The following is a 15,062-nucleotide window of genomic DNA, read 5'->3' on the forward strand; positions in this document are numbered from 1 at the left end:
AGGATTTCTCATTTCCCCCCAAGCACAACCTCACCACCACACCACACATTTTAATTCACTCCAGTTTCTTTCACATTGAACCAGAGCTGGTCTAAGTCTTATTACAGCACTACTCAGGTTTATACTTGCAGCATGTCTGACCATGTTTTTCATTTTTGCTTTCACCTTCTAGTTGCATTTTTCTCCAGATGAGAATAAAGCTCATGGCAATGCTCATGCAAGCCAACCTCTTCAAGCTGAAAGGACTAGAAAAGTTCATTTATTGAACACCTTTTAGGTGCAAGGGAGTAAGTTGTTCCTCCAAGTTCAGCCATCCAGTAAGAGGTTAAGAGCCAAATTTCTCTAAGAATTTCAATTGCAATCTGTTGCCCTCATTATTTACTGGTAGAATAAAACATAACATCCAAGTGTGGGGCAGGCAATAAATCCTTATACTTAGCACAACTCCATTCCAAGCAAACCCCAAGATCTGCACTACTTGTGAGTGCAGCCTAATGGCTGCAAACATTATTTCAAGCATGTCAGCATGTCTCCACTGGAAAAAAAAAAAAAACTTTGTTTGAGATCTGTGAGTCTGCTCTGAGCAGGCTGATGCCTCTATTGAAGCTGTCACACTGCCCAGAGCCCATTGCTTGGGTACCAAAAGCACAATGGTTCTGTTAATGAAGCCTGAGCCCAGGATAACTCATTTGGAGCAGCAACACTCTGGCTGTTTTGCTGCCTTTGGCTTGCTGTTAGCTTGGGTAAGTCTGGTTTGGGGGTATCTGCATCACAAACCTCTGCCCAGATCAGATGTCTTCCCCAGACTAGAAATCTTTCCCAACACAGAAAAGTTGACCTCAGCAAAAGAAAAAATATTGGAAAATCTATTTCACCACATGGTGCAACTTTACAATTTTTCATCCATATCATCCAACACAGGGATTTTTGGACATGGAAGTGTTATTTCCCATTTGCCTCTTAGAGGAAAAGGAAAGGAGAGCCCATGATGTTCAACGTGCTGCTCATGGATTAATGTTGAGAAGAGCAACTTGTAAAATAAAAATGGGGCCTTAAAAAATAAAATAGCTTTACAAGGAAATATTTGAGCTGTCCAAAGCAGATATATTTATACTTTTTGGCAAAGATCACATTTTAATTGGGGTTATTACTCACATGAGCCTGAAACTATATAGTATTATCCAATAATATAGAGAATCTGACACCAAAACATGTCCCAGCACACATTATATTTGCATTTGCCAGACATGGAATCCCATAAATTGTTGTCTGATAAAGGTCTGCAGTTCAATGGACGGGACTTTAAACAATTTGCAGGGGATTATGGATTTTGACATACAACATTCAGTCACGGTTATTTGTAATCAGATGGTCCAGTGGGAAAGGGAATTAAACCTCCCAAGCAGAGCCTGGCCTGAGGCTCTGTCGAACTTGAGAACAGCCCCTTCCAAACCTGGGCCATCCTCCACAAGAGCCTGACAGCCTCAGCTGTTCAAACCTCCCAAGGAAGATGAAGCTGATCTAAATGTCTGTGAAGATGAGGCACAAATCATCTAACAGCATCAAAGATCCAAAACCTGGAATGTGCAGTTTGCTGCATGCGTGATGCTATTCAGGAACAAAGGAGATGGAAATTTTATGGCAGCTGCTCATGTTTCCCATAAAATTCAAAGCTCACACAGGGAGACTCAGGAGGAAGCAAGGATTAATTGTAACTTATTTCCCAGGGAAACAGGGACCTGAACTGGAAAAGGATACAGCAAAACCACTGCAGGAGCAAAAAGAAGCAATAGGGATGGAAATGCTCCTTGGGGCATAAGCCCAAATACCCAGAACTCCTGAAAGATTCAGTAAGCTCTGACACAATAGTCACCATCACCATGCTCCCTGCAGCACACAGAGTGGAAAATTTTCTGGCTTGTTATGAAAAGGGAGGGCTGGGTAATTCAGCACTGGTACCTAATGCTGCTGAGTGGGAGCTGATCCCAGTCAAGGTGCCCCAGGCAATGCCACCTCTCTGTAAGAGAGATGCTTAACCTCCCTGGGGCACCTTTTTTCCAGGTCCAAAACTCTGAGGAAAAATGTCATGGAACTCTCCATTTTTCCTCACGCTTCATTTGGTTTAATTTAGGCTGGGTCTTGTGGACCTAGGGGCTCCACCAAGGGGGAGGTCATGGGGGAATGGGGACAAACCTCACCCTGGAGAAGCACAAACCCTTGGCAGCCATGTCTATTACTGAAATGACATGTCATGAAATCACAGTTCCAGGGAGAAAGACCAGTTCTGGGGCTCAAGTTTTGAGTTCAGTTGCACTGAACCTCTACTAACAGTCATAACTGAGGATTGCAGATTATTGCCAGGAACATGTGCAAAGAACCCAGTAAAATCCACATGTGTCAAGGTTTGGAGTCATGTCATCATGGAACATTTCAGGAAGGAATGCATTTAATGGGATGAAATAGTAGAAAAGGAATATAAGCAGGTGTTGCTTTCAGACAGGTCTCTGCACATACTGACAGCAATAAGCAAAATACAGATGAAAAGATGGACCTGGATGTGGAGGTGCACTTGGAAACGAGGGCTCTCATCTAACTACATTAGACAATCTTTGCCTTGGTCTTGCACTGTCTTGGAGCTGTAGTAAAGAACAGCAAAACATAGCCTTGAATACCTTGGATGTCAGCTGAACACCAAGGTTATATTCAGTACTTTCCAAAATTTCCACAGGATCATTCTTTTTCCCCCTCTTTCTGTGAAGAGTACTGAAAACCACTTAAAAGAGTGTGTGCAATAAGGCCAAAGCTTTCCAAGTGAACTGAGTGCTGGCAAAACAATCCAGGCTGAGAGCAGTGGGAATTGCTCTGGTCCATTTAGTAAGAGTAGAAGAGCACCACATCAGTACAAACAGTCCTGCATCCCACTGCCAGGAATGTCTGCTGGCCAAGGAAGGAAAAGAAAGAGTGGCTCAAAAGGAGCCATCCACATGCTCATACTCCATGCTTTGGTAATATCTGGTTCTAGATATATTAATCATTTTCCTGAATTAGAAAACCTAATACCCACAGGCTGATATTCCTTTTCTTCCTGGAGATTTGTTTCCTTGAATAAAAGGGACCCATTGTCTTCAGAGGGACTCTGTGAGCTTACACAGAGCACAGAGCTCTGCAAATGAGGAATTCCACAGAAGTCCACAGGTTAAAAGTCCAAAAGAGATTGAAACTCAGTGAAAACTAATAAAGCTCAGCTAGTACGTGTCTTCATTTTCGTCAGTCTTCTGATTTAAGCAAAGTCAAAGTTCAGGTTTTTGTTCCTCAGGGTGAACTCAAAACACCAGGAATTACACCAAGTAGCCTCGAATTCACATGGAAGGGGAGCTCCTGGTTTTGCACTGCAGGATGACAAGAGCAAAGCAAGTGTTAAACAAAAGATGCTCCCTTTTTTCAAATGGCAAAGGCATCTCACTCAAGTTCTGCTGTGCAGATTACAATGTATGCACATTTGAATCCTCTGATGTGAGACCTAGTCCTGTTCACTAGGACAGCTCAGATTTGGGTCATGGCAGGGGGTCAAATAAAACAATAAGAAATTAAAGTATATCCTGAGAAATAAAAACTGTATCCTTTTATTATTTGATAACAAAATTAATCTAGTATAAGAGATGCCTGGACTACTCTTGACAGCTACCAACAAGTACAACAGCTACCACAGAGCATTTTGAAATGGGATACAGTGACATCAATTTTACTGATGGGCTCCTGAGGCAAAAAAAAGGCAAGTGACAGTCCACACACTCACCCTGGAGAGCAACTGAATCTGGGGGCTTTGCAGGTGTAAAACCACCACAGAAGATTGACACATCCTCCTCAACTTACCAGAGCTCCATGGAAGTTTTCTGGAGCAAAACTGACACCTGTGTAATTTCTACAGCATCTGTGCTGGGGATGGGACTGTGTCAGTATAAAATTAGTACAAGAGATAGGAGTCAAGCCTCATAGGTAAAAGCCTAGGAATTCTTATATCTGATCCACCTGTCAGCATGAAAAACAAAATGGTCAACTAGCATGAAATTCAGCTTTTTAGCTACTTTTGGCTTAAAAAGTGAATTTACAATAAGGAATGCTACAACTATTAAATTATTAATGTAGGACTTCCAAGAAGCCAAGCAGATGGTGCCCCATGAGATTTTTAACTGGGACTTTGGGATTTCCTGACAAATGACTCAAACTTTCAGGAAATAATTCCATTATCTAGAAATGGCTCTAGGGAGAAGTGAACACCTCTCAGCCATCTGCATGTTTGGACATGGGTCACCTTAGTCCTGCCTGGACCAGTGCTGGTTCCCAAGGGAGGACACCCAGGAACTTTCACATCCCTGGTGCTTCCAGCCATTTCTCATCTTCTTACACAACTCCTCCTGTTTGGGGCTTGCAGTCAGCCTGGAACAAACACAGAGCTCTTTTCCAAACTGGCTCCAGTACCTGACTTCCTCATTGGTGCCATAACAGCAAGGCATTCCTCACGGACTGCTATTCTTCTTTTTGGTTTTTTTTTTTTTATGTTATTAATTGTCACCATTGACAGTTCTAAACGGTTGGTTGGTTTTTTCCCCTCTGATAAGACAAACACATTTGAATCAAACAAGCCTTGACAAATGCTGGAGATACACATTGCACTGAAATAATGAGGGAGCTCTTTTATAAAACACCACAATATGTATGGGCAAGTTGTTGCACTGGAGCAGTATGAGCTTGTCAGATCACACTGAAAGAGTATTCATTGAAAGAATAGGTACAAGGAAGAATAGCAGAAAGTATTCTGCTGTACAAACATGCAGCTAAGCAAAACCTTTGGAAAAAAATAGGATACATGCAACATGGAATCGTTTCTGCACAAAACTGCCTGATATCAATAAAAATACCAACAATAGAAATATTTCACGGACAAAGACAAAGGCACAAATAAAGTCTCAAATTTAGTCAGGTCCAGATACATAAAACAGAGAAAATTAATTAAGAGCTGTCAATAGATTTGCGAACTATAAAGTTGAAATAAGCAAACAGAAAAGTGACAGCACGATGGCTGTTAAAATACACAGCCTTGCAGCAAATTCAGATAGACATATACAAAGTTACCCTTCCCAAACCACCCACAATTAACTTGTCTGTATTCCTAATAATGTTAATTTGCTAAAATCAGGAAAAGGAGAGCGTGACAGCCGTCCTTCCCACCTGTGTTTGCCTGTGTGTGCATAACTGGGCAATAGCCTTCCCAAAGCACAGGGCAGCATGACTCACACTGTCAATATAACTCCCAAGTTCATCACTAAAAGGAGGTGCCAGTTTCGTGCTATTCAAAGCATATTTTGAAGGGCAAATGCCCTGTGGCCTGACAGCAGACCTGCCTGCAGTACCAGGCAGCGTGTGCAGAGCTGTGTCCGTGGATCTGAGCAGTTCTGCTGGCTGTGTTTCAGGAGGGTGAGATGTTGTGAGCCTCCTCTCCACACCATGCAGGAGCAAGCCCGTGGAGCTGTGCCTGCCTGGTGTCCCTGGCACTGCCCTTTCCCTGTGTGACAGTGACAGCAGGTGGTGCACAGCCCTTGGTGGGTGTTTTGGCATGAAGAGGCTTGCAGGGAGCTCCTGCCCTCGCTGAAGGGGTTAGCAATGGAAAGCTGTGAGATGGGGCTTTCCCAGGGCACTACTTGTCTGGGGCTTACACAGATGTGAAATGCAAGGAGCAGCATCACCACCACCAGAACCAGAGGTGGTGGCTCTGATGGAGGGGATGTTGGCTGCTCCACTTCAAAGGAGCTCTGTGTTTGTAACCACCCCCTGCAAGAGGAGGTCCTGGCAGGAGGAATGGATTCTGTCTGAGGCAGCTCCTCTCCAGCACAGTGACCACAGGCATTAGCCATCACTAAGCATGTACAAGTGGTGGTTTGCACTGAGTTCTCCCAGGCTGGTTTGATTGGACCAGGGGGCTCCAACCTGATCTGATCCTGCTGGGTTTGTGCCTTCAGGAGGAAGGTCATGCCCTGCCACCATGACCAGGGTGACTCTGAGTGTGACCTGGCTGCTGCAGCTCTGAGCCAGGGCTCAATCTCCCCTCCTAGCCCAGCTCCCCATTGTCTTCATGTAAGACACAAGAATCTGACCTCCAGAGACACTTTCTGGAGGACAGAGGTCATCATCCACAGGCTACACAAGCTGCGACCTTGCCCTGCTCCAGCATGTCTCTCCTGTCACTGATAAAGTGCATCTGGATGCTCTTCACATGCTGAAGAAGGAGGAAGGCAAAAATCCCACTGCTGAGACTTCCAGTCCAGCATTGGCACAACAGTCCTGGAGGGAAAGGGCTTGCATGGAGCCAGCTGCCCCACTGCCACCACCCAGGGCTCCCAGTCACCTGCTTGCTCCTGCTTTTGTCGTTGCTGCAGGCACTGCTGGTCAGGGGAAGATGATAGCTGCAACCCAACACAGCAGTAATTAACTGTGGGACACCGAGGGGAACATGCCATGATGATCAAGAGCCTGCAGCCTGAGGCAGCCCAGCGTGTCAGGAGAAGGGAGCAGAATCCCTGCGAGAGCTGCCACTCAGCGCTCTAATTTGTAGCGGCCAGGCATCCCACACCGGCCCGCCCTCCGCCCGCTGTCAGGAAACAGCTACGAGTGGGAATTTACACCGGGAGGAATTAACAGTCGGCCCTGGGCTGCGAGGAGGCGTTTCGAGTTTCACGGCTGCCGGTGGATGGCGGGAGCCGAGCGCTCCAAAGGGAGAGACCGAGGCTCGCAGCATCCCGCAAGCGGCGGGAGGGCTCCGGGGGAGCGCTGCTGGGCAGAGCTTCTCCAGCTGCAGACACCCCGGGACCCCCCGGCCGCCAGCTTTAACATCAATAATCCAGCAAATAGCCCCCGGGGTTTAACTTCTCTGGGTGAAAAAAGACTCAAGAAAATGAAATAGCATGATGGTATCTCTGCAGCAGCTCAGCAAGTCCTGCTGCCAGGGAAGAAGCAATTTCTGTCTCTCTTTTTCCCAGGATGGAAAGGAGCTGAGAAAAGTTCTGGAAGAAGAAAGTCAAAGCAGGTCAGAAACATTGGGTCCAAGAAGATGCAGGAGATGGGAAAGGAGCACCAATGACAGCCCAGTCAGGTCATGGGGACTGGTGTGTGTCCTGCAGGACACAGGGACAGCTCTTCTGATCCAGCCCTGTGAGGAGCACTCCAAGCAGAGTTCCTCATGGCAGAGCACTGGCAGGGAAGAGGCTGGAAGGAGGTTTAGAGGAAAGCAGAGGATCATGGTAAGGCAGCTGGGATAGAGAGCGAGGGCTGAGCTATAAGGAGGGGAAAGCAGAGCCAAATACATCTCGGTCAGCTGGAGGATAGCAAAGGGGACATGGTGGGAGCCTAAAAGTATCTGGAGGTTATAAACATCAAGGAGGGAGAGAAATTATCTGCAGTTGTACAGATGGCATAATTAAGAGTAATGGGATGAGATTAGGAAAGGAAGGGTTTAGGCTAAATATCAGGAAATATTTCCCAATGATGAAATGTATTAGGTTGCTGAATAATCCTTCCAGGGAAGACATGGGAACACAGCAGTTTAGATGGTTGTGACTACCCATGACTAAAGCCTGGGCTATGTGCTGTCAGGCGTAATGGATAATATAATTTTTGTCTCTGGCCTCCAAGGTTATTTCCTTTCCATCTTTACAGGAGGAATATTTTATCAAGTAATACGTGCTTTGAACATGATGCTCCGTTTGTCAGAGACAGAGGCTCCCAGTTCCCAGCCCTGCAGGAGTGTCACTGCAGCCAGTGGATTAGGGGTGCACCCTGCTCTGCTGGTCACACCTCTTGCCTCTAGGGCACAGACACTTCTCCCAAATTCCAAACAAAACAAATACAACCTGCACTTTACCAAAACAAAAAGTGGAGCTGGTTTCTTTTGCATTGATTTTCAGTTTGCAGTTAGATAACATGAAATGTATAAAAGTGAAAAAAATTACCCAAACAAAGTGCTGGAAAATATGGAATGGAAGCATTGCAAGTTTGCAGGAAATTTCCTTGTTCTGCCTTATTTGTCATGAGACAGATCTGGACTGACAGCATCAAACTACTCCTTCAGTCAAATCTAGGAAGCTCTTGTACCCCACAAAATCTGTACCTGTCCAGAAAAGAGGATTTCCTGTCATTTGCATGGGAGGGTTTCCATTCAGACCTTAATGAGGAAGAGTCAGTCACCCAAACAAGAGGAAGGCATTGAGATCTGACTCACTGCATTTACAGTTGTAATTAGGGGGCTGGAAATGCTCAGCAGCAGCATTCAGTGACAGAACTAAAACAATATCACCTTTCATAGCTCTTGAGAAAAGCATCAGGTACAATTCCTCAGCCTCAGCAGTGCCAGTGGGGTGACAGGGCTGGGACGGGGAATGAGGGGAGAGAGATACAAATTTTCTGAGGGCAGGTGTGCCAAAGCTTCAGTCATACCATGTTTCTCCTGTTTATTTACAGTGGAAAGCAGGAGAGCAGCACAGGTCTGTGCTGCAGCATTAAATGGAGATGCTGAGCATCAGTGATGAGGCAGGCAGGGAGAAGTGGGATTTCTGAGTTTTTTAGAGCTCCAAGGCACGGTGGGAGGAAGAGGACTAGGGAGCTATAATAAATAAACACTCTTTAACACTGGATCTCAGTGATAATAATCCATCAAATCCTAAAGGCTTGCCCTGAGCAACCACCCAGTTTATGTACAGTGGGTTACTTCCTTTGTACAAAATCTTTCATGCATCCTTATTTCCCATATACTGTTTCACCTCATGTTATACCTTGTAATCTTGGCTTGTAATGCAGTTTAGAGCTATTACATGTCACATAAGGGTTGAAGTTTAAAGAAACCAAACCGCAGCTGAGCTCAGACACACCGTAGCACTGGGAGGAGCTCTCAGAAATGCTGAAGTGAACCCGTGGAATGCTTTTCCCACCTGCAGACTTTAACAGCAGCAATTTCCACAGGAGTGAGCCATGACCAAGGACCCCAGTACATCATGGGGAGCAAGAACAGAAAAAACTGGAGGTTTCTCCTGACTGAGTGTTGGTACAGCCAAGGCCAAAAGACAGCAGCAGCTCTGTGGGCACTGTTGATGAAGGCAACGAGGCTCTGGAGAAGAAGCATATCTAATATTTCATAGTGTTTTAAAACTAATGAACAATGTGAAACCAAAGGGTTTGGCTGTCCAGGTGGGGCAGGATTGGAGTACACAGCTGGTCCCTGCATCCCAGCCCATACCCACCCCTCATTCCCCACCCCACTGCAGCCTGCAGCAGCTTCTCCCACTATCAGATGTGAGTCACTGCCAGAGGCACCATGCCAGACCTGATGAACCAGAGGTCTTATCCGGTCTGGAGGATCCGAACTTCCAGTGTTTACTTAAGAATGAAGAGGAATAAACTCTGTTTTTTAAAGCTAAGCATCTAAATGTACTCACTAATCTGAAGAGGTACAGTAAGCAACTGTACAAACACACCTTAAATGCGTCTTGGCAGTTTTTGCAGTTCACCCAGAGAGATGTATCATCTTTGAAAACATGAAAATCTTCCCCAAGTGCACAGGGAAGTGTTCTGCTTTTCTCTTTTGCAGGTACCAAAAAGATGAAGCAAGAAAATCTGCAGCTAGGTACACCTTCACACAAAATACCAACCACTGTGAGCAACACAGAGGCAAAAACACCTCTGCAAACATGACATGCAGGTGGATTTTCTCTGCAGATTGGGGGAAACAAGGAAATTAAAGTACCTGATACCCTCATCTGTAGTGCTTGATTTTATGACCAGGAGCCTAAGCCTATACTTCTCCCTAATAGCCACATGTGATGCTTTTTAAAAAATATTTCACTCCAGCCACAGCATTAAAATATCATTCAAATACATTCCGAAAGTTTTGGGTTTGGTTGGTTTTTTTTTTCCCCTGAAAACATGGGCAGTTACTGAATTTAATGTTTTGTAGAGCAAAACCACAAGGTTTCATTAAGTCCTCATATATAATTGTGGTAGACACTAAAAAATCCCTCAAGAGCTTCAGCACACACAGAGCCAGACCAGATCTTCCAGGTTCCTTCCACACACAAATCCTCCTGAATAACAAATATTAATATATAGTAAATAATAATTGCAATACTTAGCACTTCCCACCCGTAGATCTCACAGTAATTCACTGAGCTGTATGAATGCCTTTAATTCTCTTGCTCCCAGGCAAACAAGGACTTCTCTTCTGCAAACATTTTACATGCAGGTGTTTCATTTTAACCTTACACCTAGTTTTGGTCATTATGATGTGGTCAGCCTGAGAGAGCTCCAGGTTAAGTCTTCTTCTGTAAATGTTCCCCTCAGGAGAACAAAAATACTGAATGTGTTTTTAACCTACAGACATGGATGATTCATCTGCTTTCTAAGCAGCAAATATTTGCACCCAAACTCGAAATCAGATGGGCTTTAAGGTCCCTTCCAACCCAAACCATTCTATGATTCTGTGATCTTTGGCAGGATGGTGCTCTCTGGAGCATGAGGACAGCCAGGATGGGATGACAGGAGTAGCACCATGAGTGCACAGGAGAGTTCTTTGAGGAAGCTCCTGAGATGCAAAGCTTTTGGGTGTAACAAGATCCAACAGGTCTTTTCATGTGCAACTACCAAATCCACCTTGAGCATCCTCACCTTGGTGCCTTGTTCTGCTGTAAAATATATGAAGACATTAAAAATGATGGTTTTTCACATCAGCTCCACTGGACATTCTCAGGCTAGCTCTGGAAGTCATCTCTCCTTTCTGCTCACTGAATGGAGGAGACCCTGACGATAGGTTTGGCATTTAGAAATCATCTAAATACAGCTAGGTATGGTAGGTCCATGAATAATGAGATGCATATTTAGAAATGAGTGCAGAGTTGGTTGCATTCTCCCTGGAACCACACAGAAAGTGCAAATTCCCTCAGAAACACTGCCTCTAGTGCAACTCCAGCCTGTGTTTAACCCCATCTGCAGACACTGGTGCTGGGATGTGCTGGTGCTGAGCACAGCCAGGGCAAGAAGTGGGAACAGCAGGGGATCCCCCTGGCCCTGCTCCCTGGGTGACAGCTCAAGGCTAGCACAGCGCAGCCCGTCCCAGAGTGAGAACACAACTGCTCAATCCATCCCTGCAATTAGGAGGCAATAACTCTTGGGGGGGGGAATGTAACAAAATAATAAGCCATCAGTTTTCATTTGTATGAAGCCCTGTATTTGCTGCCAGAGCTCTATCCCATATATAGCTCCTGCCAAATAACGTGCATTTACCTCATTTCCACCCACAAGCTAGCATAGTCACCTATAAAGATTAATGTTTGGGACCTGTGCACAGACTGGAGATGAGTTTCAGATGGATCATCAGGCACTTAAATAGTTTTAGAATGGCCTTGGAAGTCATTAATCTTAATAGATACAGCAATAATAACATAAGACAGAGAAGGTCCCACGGGGCAGGGGAGGAGGTGGTCCTGGCTCTAAGAAAGTCTTGTTCCACTATTTAACTTCAGGAATCAAGACTGGCTGGGCCGAAGTCCCCTCTCCTTTCTCTCACCTTGGCCCAAAGCCAATCTCTGGGGATGAAGGAGGAATAAAATACATACCCAGTACTGCACATCTCTGCCCTCAGCCTCTCTTCAGGAATGAGTGCAAATTTAATTTTGAGTACAAGCTCAGTCCCTGTTACAACCAAAGCTAAATGAATCTCAACTAAAGGTATGCTTGAGTATCTATATTTTACGTATATGGTTTGTTTTTTTTCCTGACAAGGTTTATGAAGCTGGTTTGAGTAGATGCCAGGGTCTAATACAGGGCACATTCAGATCCAGAGTGGCATTCAGACAGTGAATGAGCTGAGACACTGCTGTGTCAAAGCCTAAGTGAATAATACCAAGCACAACACAGTATTTGGAATGAGAAGTAACAACTACCTTGTGAGAGCACAGGAAGCATCTGGGTTAATTTGAAGGTATATGGACCATTTATCACCTTACCCAAAACCCATAATGCATGGAACAGAATGCAGTAGAGATGTTTGGATCAATGTCTAGACCTTAAGTAACTTTGCCCAATGCCCAAATCCCCAAGACTCTGTTCTTTGGCTGTCAGTCCTCCAACAGATCTCTGGAACTTCATTAAATGTGTTGTGATTTCACTGGCAAGTAAACAACTGACCACAAACTGCACAATCAAAATATCCTGCAAGTGCAAAGATGAGAAATACATCAATATTTCATTGATGGAGATCTACTCCCATTAACATCTACATTGTATAAGGAAACATCTCCAAATGTCATCCTGAAGAATAGCAAACAGTTTTATTGGAGTAAATGTGGCCTTTCCAGTTGTCACAAACAGGGCTGTAATTATTTTTTAAGAGAATTAAGCTAAGTATTACCACTCTCTACAAAACTTTGTTTGTTTGTTTCTGTTTGTTGTGGGTGATCCTTGGTTTGCAGCTTGTTAGCAGCATGTCACCAGGGAATAAACACTACCACACACACAAAAGAAACTTCTTTCTCAACATCTTTCAAGGCTCTGGCTGCTGCTAATTGTTGACGCACACAATTACTGCAGTTTGGGGTTTTTTGCTGTTGCATAGCTGTCACTATTAGTAGTTTGGGAAGCATTAATATGACATGTGTTTATTACTCAAAGATGGCAATGATGTGAAAATTCAGTGAATTTAAAGGAGTGAAGGGATTTTCTTGCCACAACAAGTGTTTTCTGTTTCCATCTAACCACAAGGCAGAGATTCCCACCTCATTTTTGACACAAAGGGTTTGGGTCTAGCTTTATTGATCCAGTACAGCTGCAAGAGCCTTTCATAAGCATGATCAAAATGCCAATAAACCCTGCTCTTGTATAGCTTCTCCTATTTGTCAAACGCCTTCTCCTGCCTTAACCTGCCCATGTCCTGGTGGGAGGTCAGCATAGTTGGTTGTAAGCACATAAACCTCATACAACGTGCTGGAATCACACCAAGAGACTGGGCAGGGCTGGAAAAAGGACTTCTCCCAGTGCTCATGCTTAATTTTCCTTGCATAAACTCACATTTTTTAAGTGTCAGAGCTGCTCTGCTTTTCCTTCATGATGGACACAATTTCCATCAGCAATGTCAGGCTGTGGATGACGTTGGGGGAAATGGGGACAGCACTGGGTCTCATCCCACTGCTCTTCCCATAAATCTGAGATGTAGACTTCTTTCAGTGGGGAAAAAGAGTGAAGCAGGGAGGAGACTGAATTTCTGGAAATATTGCCCTGAATGGATGATCTTGCAGGCCTGACTCACACCAGGCTCCCAGCGGAGTGAATGGGAGGGCTGCTGGACTCATATTTAGAGGGAAAATGTCATTATTGACTCCCTTCCCCCCAAATGGTTTGGTCTGTCTTGGGAAGGACAATATTTTCCAAACAATTTGTCATTTCTTTTTCTGAGCTCTCCTTTCCATTTGGCTCCAAAACAAATGTGCGTGCACAGAAAGAAGCTTATTCTTTTACAGTTTGCCTCTTCTGGGAAGCTTAGAAATGTTACAATCCAGTCATGTTTCAAACATCCCAGTTTCTCCCAGAGAAGCAACGTGGCCTTTTAGACACTATTCCAAGGATGGACTAACTGGGAAGACTGCAAATAAAGGAATGGGTGAGTTTGGAGAGCCATTTCTTCACTATATTTGGAAATATGGAGAGACGTTCTTTTAATGAATGTTTGTGATGGTTTAAAAAAGAAATTGCAAAGGGTTCTTCTCTTTATGCAGGAACAATCTGTGTCACCATCACACAGAATACCATCTTGGCTGTGGAAACAATACTTTTGGGAACTGGCTTGGCTTGGAGGTGATCTGTTGCTGGTTTGGTTGGCATTGGGAAGATCAGCTGGTGGTGAGGTGCCCTTCCCTCCCAACCCCTACAGCGCTGGACACGCCTCGCTGTCATTTGGGCTCAAGTCCTGGTGTGTTATTGACACCCCTCAATTCTTCTGATGTCTTCTCTGGGGGAGAAGCTTTGCAATGACCATCTTTTACTCTGGAAGCTGAGAAAAGCAGACACTGAGACTAATTAATCCATCTCTGAATCGAGTGTGTAGGAAATAACATTATTTAGGCACCTGCTTATCCTCACAGCTTAAATTTCCACCTTGCCTCAGTTCACTCCTACATCTTGCCTCGAAGCTACATTTGTTTCCCTAGTACCTGAAGCTTGCTGTTAGTGCTGTTAGTGCTCAGAAGCGTCTCAGTCCAACTGACCTATGTGGCTGAGGAGCTCAGTTAGGCTTCCAACCTGTAATACACATTCAGTGATGTGCAAGGGTGTGTCCCCCAGACAAGGAGGGGTGGAATCTGTACATAATCTGTCCTTGCAGCCAGAGGCCACAAGCCAGCCCCACTGCCCTGCTGGGTGGTCTCTGACCAGTTGTTTCCCTCTCCAGAGGTCTTTTGATCCCCTCTATAAGGGGATTCACTCTGAGCTTGCCCCTCCAGAAGGAGGCTCCTGGGCTGGGGGATTCCATCATCCATATTCAATCTTTATGGAGAAAGGATCTTGACAGCCACAGCCCAGGCTGCACATGGGCAGGATGCTCTCAATATTTGCCCTATTCACCTGCTCATAGTCATTACTCAAATTACATGAAAACATTCACAGAATCAGAATCATAGGCTGGGTACAGTAGGAGGGGACCAGTGGAGATCTTCTAGTCCAACATCCCTGAAGAATTTCTTCAGCACCCACCCACAGACCTGGGCAAAGTCTCTCCTGGTGCTGAAGGAGCTGTGCCCCAGTGCTGGCCCATCTGCAAGGCTGGTAGGACTCAGGGTGTCTCCCCAGCTTCTCAGGAGGGCAGGCAGCCTGGGAAGCTCCCCTTCATCCTCATGTAAACATCTGCTGGAGAAAGACTTTTCTCCTAATAACACATCATTAAACATTGATTTAAAGACAATCATCTTCCCTCTTTTCAGTTTCACAGCACCTTTAAAACAGCTGTTAGGCTGCAGAGGAGATGATCAGCTGAA

The sequence above is a fragment of the Haemorhous mexicanus genome, chromosome 15 (genome assembly GCF_027477595.1).
Source record: "Haemorhous mexicanus isolate bHaeMex1 chromosome 15, bHaeMex1.pri, whole genome shotgun sequence".
NCBI classification, from domain to species: domain Eukaryota; kingdom Metazoa; phylum Chordata; class Aves; order Passeriformes; family Fringillidae; genus Haemorhous; species Haemorhous mexicanus.